This window comes from Etheostoma spectabile, chromosome 6 (genome assembly GCF_008692095.1).
Source record: "Etheostoma spectabile isolate EspeVRDwgs_2016 chromosome 6, UIUC_Espe_1.0, whole genome shotgun sequence".
Classification (NCBI taxonomy): Eukaryota; Metazoa; Chordata; class Actinopteri; order Perciformes; family Percidae; genus Etheostoma; species Etheostoma spectabile.
The window spans coordinates 1,263,264-1,269,274 of NC_045738.1; positions in this window are offsets into that span (position 1 = coordinate 1,263,264).

Below are 6,011 nucleotides of genomic sequence, written 5' to 3' on the forward strand. Positions count from 1 at the left end.
GTGTTACCTTTGGAAAGCTAGCTGTTTTACCCTGTTTCCAATCTTTGTGCTAAGGGAGCGGTTGGTATTTATGGAATGGACCACCGGAGGAAAATAGGGGAGGGTCATGTCTTTTTATTCTTTGTTGAAGAGAGGGTCATCCAACTTTTTTAGTCCAGGTGGGAGGGTCACCCAACTTTTAAATTCATGAAAGCAGCAACATTTTAACGTGGCTTGTTTGGTGCATATTTTTTCATGTAGCTTTGTGTAGCTCTCTCAGTTTTGCTAGCAGGTGAGGCCCTCCCTGTTTAGTCAGCCAGAAAATTTGAGCTGTAGCTTTGTAGAGACCGTAAGATTCCCCAAACTGAATAAATCCCGCCCGCACATTTAAACACAAAACTCCTTTGCTAGTTTCATCGTGTTGTAACTAAGACATCTGCTGAGAAAAATGTTTTATTCGTTTGCAGGATTTCCGAACTGTTTAGTTCAAAAACATCCAAAACACCAAGGTACAAAAACCCAGCAGACCAGACACGAGCTTTTTATTTTGAAAGGTCGAAGCTTGCAGACAGCACCAGCAGGGATGACATGAGACGGGAGGTCTCCAGGCTGCAGCCATACCCGACTCAAATATCTTTTTGGTCCCGGTGATTTTTTGTGAAATTGTGCAAACGGCAGCTTTTTCAAGTTATTTAAGAAAGAAGGAGTGGTAGCATGAAAGCTCCCAAATTAACGCTTGTCTGAGAAATGGTCTCTTGGATAGTTTTTTGGCAGCTTTACCTATGTTCAAATATACAATGACTGAGGAAGCCTAGTGACGAGTCCATAGCAACCAGTTGATGCGTTGAATTTGTATTTGTGAACAAGTTTACTAGATTAGTAACTTAGTAATGCAGTAATGCAGGGAGAGTGCATTTAGTTTAGAAACCCGCCTCTTTTGCGCGAGTTGGTTCAACTGGACGGTCATTGGTTGGCCTACCAAGTTAATAGATTAGGTCACCTGTTTGCGTGCCCGCGGGGGGTGCTCGAGTCATAAAGGCTCCTGTGATCGGTTGATAACTCAAACTTGCCGAGAACCTAGACACCGGTTTGATTACACAGACTCATGCATTAGGCATGGTTACAGTCTCGTACAGTTGCCTGGTGCGCGATCTCTTTGTGACCGCCTACCTACCATGTAACAAACATTAACTTAACATAACTACCACAATAACATGGCATGTATTTGTAAGAGATATCCGTTGGTAATGTAGCCTATGAATTTCCATGTACGCAATCATCTAAGATACACGAGCTGTAAGACACCTGTTTGATTACATAGACTTGAGTGGTTGCCCGGTTACTATTGGTCTTGTTCAAAAGCCTGGTGCACGGTCTCCTCGTGACAGCCTACCTACCATGCAGCCTGCAACATTCACTTCTCTAACATTTAACTTAACATAATTAACGTGTTAACATGACGTGTATTTGTATGTGATGTACTTCCCCATCGATGATGTGTAAATTGCAATGAAAAAAATCACCTAAGATGCTCTAGAAACAAGCCTTGCTCAATAACTCAAACTTGCCGAGAACTAAGACACCACTTGATTACATTAGACTCGAGCTCTTCCATTCGGCCTTGTTCAGCAGCCTGGTGCGCGTGCTGCAATCTTGCAATAGCCCATTTCCTGATTGATTCTACCACCACTCAAGTAGAGGTGCTAATGAGGTAAAAAAAAAAAAAGTGAGAGTGAGTAGGTTCTTTGATGTATGGCACTCAATTCTCCCGGTTTAATGAACCGGTTTCTCGGTCAGTTCGTCAACACTAGTCATTGAAAAATGTATTACTTTCAAAGGGAGGGTCAAGTCTTTTCTGACTAAAGATCCTAAAACTCCTCCGGTGGCCCCTTAACTAAAAAAACGAGCTGTTCCTAAGCTAAGCTGCAGTAACGTCTACCGGCTGCAGCTTCACGGACACACATATGAGAGTTCGTTCTCATCTTACTCTGAGTAGGAAGCAAAAAGGCGGATTTTCCAAAATGTCAAGCTATTGCTTTTAACAATAATTTAACACAGGAGGACTGTTTGTTGTTATTTGAGAAGAATGCAGGTCGAGGTGGGAAGTCTTGAGGTAAATGCCTCCCTTCACCTTTCACACACACACACAAACACATCACGTACCTTCTCTTATGACCTTCTCTATGCAGAACTCTGACCTGCTTTCCCTCTGTGTGTACAGCTGACAGCTCTTGCTCGCAGTGATTATCTGTCCTTGACTACTTTCTCAATCCCTCTTACTATGAAGTGATCCCCTCAATCACCCCAGCATTCACACGCAAATGCAGCCACACAAACATACGAGTGTGTACAACATATGAGTTTGCCCCACCTTCCGCCTCCAAACACATGCACCTGTCTTATTCTTCTTCATAATAATCTAATCCCCCCTGTCTCTGTGTGTAATAAAATTTCAAGAATCAAAAATTATTCATCGGAACTTCTAGATGTTATGCATGTGTGTCCCGTGTCCCTGTCTCTCTCTGTTGCTTCATGCTGAGAGAATGCACAGGATTGCCACTCGGCTATTTGCAGCTTTAATAGATGCAACGTCAGGAAAACCTGCATATAAGGCCACAGACTGAGCCACTATGTTTATACAGACCCCAACAAGACACACGCTGTCAATTGCTGTCCACACTGAGCCCGGCCTAATTCATTAACTGATGACAGGACAGTGGATCAACATTGTCACTGTCATCTGGGAATTTTATGAGTCATAGGCCGCGGAATGAACAGTTCGGAGATCACAGACATGAGCTTTGTGCTGTAGTGGTATGTTTGTTACTCTGATCTGAGGATCAAGAGTGTAAATGGATCCGTGCAATGTCACATGAATATAGCAAAGTGGACATCTGCTTAACTGAATGATATTAGCCTGTGCTTGTAACCTATGTTTGTTGATTAGACTGAGGAATGATAAATGTAATTAGCTTCTGATACACTTTGAAGCCCGTAAGTACCGAAACGCACTGTGTGTAACCTTGATCTTCAACAAACATGTCAAAAAAAACAGGGACCCACTCAAACAAGAACTCCACAAGGTACCTTTAAAGCGTAACTCTCGTCAAAATGTAATCTAGGGTCTTTTTGTGGATGTACCCGAGTCAACCTTTTGTTCAAAAGCATAATTAGGACGTGAGCGCCACTTTTAAGATTGACCGTATTTTCATTTTCATTTTGTCACTTCTATGATAGCATCAAAATCACTATTTATTAAACACTAAGAAGGCTAGACACAACATGAAACTTTGCTCAAAGTATCACCAGGGTCTCTACACATGAACTCAAGCATTGAGAACATTGTTTGCGTTCACAAAGAATACTAAAAAGCCAAGAGACCCTGGTGATACTTTGAGCAAAGTTTCATATTGTGTCGAGCCGTCTTGGTGTTCTTTTTAGCCTTCTAAAAAGTGATTTTGATGCTGTCATAGAAGTGCCCCTAGCACTCCCATTCAAAAGGCCATTTGACCCAAAATGACAGAACGGTCAGTCTTAAAAGTGGCGCTTCCGTCTTAATTCTGCTTTTAAATCAAAGTTTGACTCGAGTACATCCACAAAAAGACCTTAGATTACATTTTGGCGAGAGTTACGCTTTAATGCTGCTGGAATCAACAGTTTTTTTTATTAACAATGGAAGAAATGACTATGCTTTGATAAACCAACTGTATACCAAATCAAAGCACCAAAAGAGAAGCAGATGGAGTTAGCAACTAGCTGGTAAACACAGTGGAGCATTTAGCATCTAAAAAGTCAGATATTCCTCCTCAGGAGTTAGTGGCAACCAAAGTAGTATTGCTGAGATTTGGAGGTGTATCTGCTTAGCCAAACTTTATGTCAGTAAGGAATGATGCCATGCCCCCCCTCCCCCCCCCCAAGGCTAAAATAGAACTAAATGTGGTATTATTAAAGAAAAAAAGTTGTAGTGTGCATCCATCCTTGGTCGGGAGGTTTTATGCACCTGCCCAACTTCATTTACAGGTGTCGACTGATTCACTCACAGGGACTGACCAAGTGACCTTAACCTTGCGCACCCCAATGCCACATACACACACATGCCCAAACACACACACACACACACACAGACACGCACTCAACCATACCCAAAAACACACACAGGCTCCTACGCCCAGGGGATGGTGGGGCTAGTTCAGACTGGGACACAAAGACGAGCATTATTCCTTGACATCCCTTACACCAAACTGCTGGGACGGAGGATAGGGAGGAGGGAGATTTCATAATTTTTGTCATAATATTTTACAATTTGTTGCTATTGTTTTGCATACCATGTTAATTTAACAAACAAGAGCTTTCATGTGATCTCAAATTCCATGCTCTATTATATTACAGTGCTTTTGTTCAAATACCAATCTGTTCAAAAAATGACTTTAAAAATTGCAGTCACATGCCTAATGCATCACTTAATGTCCTATGTAAAGGTTTGGGTTCAGCAGTGGAGGTGAAAGGGTTTAAAATAATGCATCAATCTCTGTTATGTCTCACTGTCCTGGTCCTGAGTTAGTACATGGCCAACGAGGAAATGTTCCCATAAAGAAAGAGCCCACACTGTGTTTGCATTGCTTTCCTCAGCACAGTGACTGATGAAAGCCCAGAAGCCACAGCGAGGAGAAGCCCTGGACTTGTGCATACTGTTCCCCCTAAACATCAACACATCAGTTAGACAAATGAGGCTTCAGCTCCCCTTTACGTCACTCTGCCTCCACCTAAAGAGGCCACCATCCACGAAGTCTGGCAGTATATAGTAAAGTCGCTACGTTTAAAACCAATTATCATCAAAACTCCCAAACATGCCTACTGAGGCTCTGACAACTGATCTGGAACAATGAGTGATGGTGAAGTTAGTGTTATCATTTGCTCAATGTGATGAAATATTTTTAATGGGGGAAAAGGTCCGGTATGCTCCTGTCATGTGATTTTTAAGATACACATTTTAAATTGTTGTGGCTTTCTTTCCACTTGATTAGTCCTCCATATTGTGACAATACAAACAACATCACATTTGGACAGCACCGAAAGGTCAAGTGCAACAGTTTACTATAACTCACTGATAGGGAGCTCAAGCTTTTGTGGAGCTAACTCCCTCTAGAGGTGATAAGAAGAGATGCTGCTGGCTGATGTCAACTGGGAAGTTTTCTCCCCACCAAACCATCACCGCCGCTGAAATTAAAAGTGAAAAAGTCTTTGCACAATAACAGAAAGTTATTAGATCACACTGTAATATCCTATAAGCTACCAGGAGGATGACTACATCACTTAACAGGGTACATTGGTACATATTTAGCTGCATTTTGTCAGATCTGTTTCAAATGTCACAATTGGAAATACAAATATTGGCCACATTATTCAAACTACTTCTTTTTTTAAAGCATTCTTCCTAAAGTAATCTCATAAACATATATCCATATTACTATTAAGTGACTGTAAAGTCAGTAATATGTGTGGTAATCTCATATTGTCAAGGTGGATAAATAATAGTCCCAGTCAGGATAAGGAATGGCATGTCACCTCTCTTTTTGAACATAAACATTTGGAGGAAAGGAGCCAAACATCTAAAGGCCCAAAATGACACCTGCTGTCATAACGGAGCCCTTTCTTTTCTCATTCAGCACTGATGGAATCTAATCTGGCTCCTGGGGTTGTGTCCAGCATGTGTTGTGTTTGCCAAATTAAAAATCATTCTCAAGGACTTTATTGGTTAGAATGACATGCATGAAAAAAACATAACAAATAACAAGATTGTCAGTTTAGAAATGGAAAAAATCTATTAACTCAGTTAAAAAGAAGAAGTTGGGTTCTAGTTGAGTCTATTCATGTCAATCATTTTACATGGAGTTCGTGTTAAAAGATGCTGTAAGGGAGCACAATGGAAGACAGGAATCATAAAGAAGCAACAGTACACATTTCTAAACTCTCTCTCTCTCTCTCTCTCTCTCTCTCTCTCTCTCTCTCTCTCTCTCTGACGCGGTGGGGGC